Source organism: Crotalus tigris, unplaced genomic scaffold (assembly GCF_016545835.1).
Source record: "Crotalus tigris isolate CLP2741 ecotype Arizona unplaced genomic scaffold, ASM1654583v1 scf7180000017764.6130737, whole genome shotgun sequence".
Lineage (NCBI taxonomy): Eukaryota > Metazoa > Chordata > Lepidosauria > Squamata > Viperidae > Crotalus > Crotalus tigris.
In genome coordinates, this window is record NW_024096618.1 from 1082263 (window position 1) to 1084801 (window position 2539).

Below are 2539 nucleotides of genomic sequence, written 5' to 3' on the forward strand. Positions count from 1 at the left end.
CCTAATAAAATTAACCAATAATTATTTTCTAAACCAGGAACTTTTAGTTGAAATGTAGAGACTGGTGAACAAAGACAACAGAAAGAAGTAAATAAATGTATTTATTTGTGAATGTGTAAGCAATTTGCTACAATAAAAATAAACAGCATCTTGGCATTCTAAAAGAAGTAACCACTCTAGGGAGTACACACTGGAGTAAAATAGTAACAGGTAAATCACAGGCAGCCAGTTTTGTGTTTCTTGAATGGGTACTGTTGTGTCCTGAGCCTGCAAATGCAGGCTCGGGATGTTGTAATGGTCCCAGGGTTTGCAGTAGCTGTCCGGGACCAGACTGAGTGGCGCCGGCTTGTGCGCATGTGCAAGGCGGGAAAAGTGCCTGGGTTCTGTTGCCATTATGTCTGGGGGTCTGGGCGTATAAAAGAAGGCCTGCATGCCTATGATCGTTGTTGGAGTTTTGGCTGAAACTGAAATAAAGAGTGTTCCTGGAAAGATGTGTCTTCATCACTCGTCATTAATGCAAGGACTTAACACTGGCGACGAGAATGGGATGCTTTATAAGCTTAACAGAAGAAAGCTGTAAAGGCTCACCTAAAGAAGTCCTGAAGAGGGAAGATGGCGTTAAAGTCAGCGTCCAGCCTCCCAGTACAGGGTCACTGGAGGGTGAGTTCGGCTGAAAGACCCCTTCCCTAAGAGAAGCGAGTGGTGAAGTGCAAGTCAGAATGGCGAAGATCGGCCGTTTATCCAAGTTCGATGTCTCACACCCGGAGAGATGAAATCCTACGTTGCAAGGGTGGAGAATTATTTCAGGGTAAACCAGATCAGAGAAGATGGCTTGAAGGCTGCAACCCTGTTATGTGTCTGTGGGCAGGAAGCCTTTGAGATTGCAGAAAATCTGGTGGCCCCTGCCTCTCTGGAATCAGTAACATATACTGATTTAAAGAAACTCCTGAAAGAACATGTCCAGCCAAAGTTGTCCGTCATTGCTTGGAGGCACATGTTTGAACAAAGGGACCAGAGGGCAGGTGAATCTGCTAAGGACTTTATTGCAGCCTTGAGGCGAGCAGCCAGACCGCGCGAGTTTAAAAACTTGGAAGAAAGGCTGCGTGATCGTTTTGTATGCATGTTAAGGAACAGAGACTTACAGCACAAGATTTTTGCTAAAGAAGATGTCTCTTTCCAAGATGCTCTGTGAGAGGTTACAGCAGAGGAAGCAGCAGGCAGGGCGGTAAAGAATCTGTGGCCCACCAGAACCTCTCCAGAGACAGCCACTGTCCACCAGGAGATCGTGCAAGAGGATTCGGAGGAAGATCCTGAAGAGGGGGTGGATAAGCTTCACCAGGCAGCCGGAAGGAGACAGAAGGAACGCACAGAAAAGGCCCCAACAGCTCTTCAATGCTTTGGGTGCGGAGGACAACACAAACAAGCTGATTGCCGGTTCCGTTCCGCCATTTGCAGAGCATGCGGCAAGCAAGGCCATATCACATCCATCTGTTTGGGTCGTTAGAAGGTACAATCTAGAGAAGAATTGCATCTGAAAGGTACCAGGATCCTCAGCCAAAATAGGGTGGGTTTCTGCGTAACACGCAGAAATATTTTAAGGATAGGCACACATAAACCCCTTAAGAAGAAACTATCCCTTAAAGTAAGGTTACAAGGGGTTCCTTTATCCATGGAATTGGACACCAGGTCTGCCCTCTCCATTATTTCCCTCAACACATTCAGGAAAATTTGCAGCAACAGTGGCCTTCGAGCTAAACTCAGGCCATCCAATGTAATACTCACAGACTTTCAGAATTCTAAGGTGTGTGTTAAGGGGGAGGCCACCCTTAAGGTACAGTACAAGGATTTTGAAGGTCCTTTAGATGTGTTGGTTGTTGGGGGTGAACGCACAAGTCTTATTGGACTTGATTGTTTTGAGGCTCTGGGAATCCAGGTTACAGGGCTGCACAATTTGCAAACGTGGAGCCTGGCAGAAGTCTGCAAGGAATTTGCAGATGTGTTTAGCTCTGAGCTTGGAACTTACAAGGGGCCTCCAGTTTCATTATGATTAAATCCTTCCATAACGCTCATCAGGGTTAAGCCTAGGAGAGTACCTTTTGCTCTCAAGGGCAAGATCGATGCTGAACTGGACAAATTGCTCCAGCAGGGCATTTTAGAACCTGTAGATTCTAGTCCATGGGAAACCGCCATAGTAACGCCTCTAAAGGCTAATGGGGACATACGTATTTGTGCAGACTACAAGTGCACACTAAACAAAGCTCTGCAGCAACACGCATATCCAGTACCTGTAGTAAGCCACATCCTGGCTTCCTTCAAGGGGGGGGGGACATTTTTGTGAAGCTTGACCTAGCACAGGCCTATCAACAGTTGCCTGTTGATGAAGCAGCTGCTGAGGCTCAAACAATTGTAACCCATAGAGGGGCCTTTAAAGTCAAGAGATTGCAATTTGGGGTGAATGTAGCCCCTGGCATATTCCAAAGTGTTATGGAAAACACCCTGAGGGGTATTCCTGGAGTTTGCCCATATTTTGATGATGTTC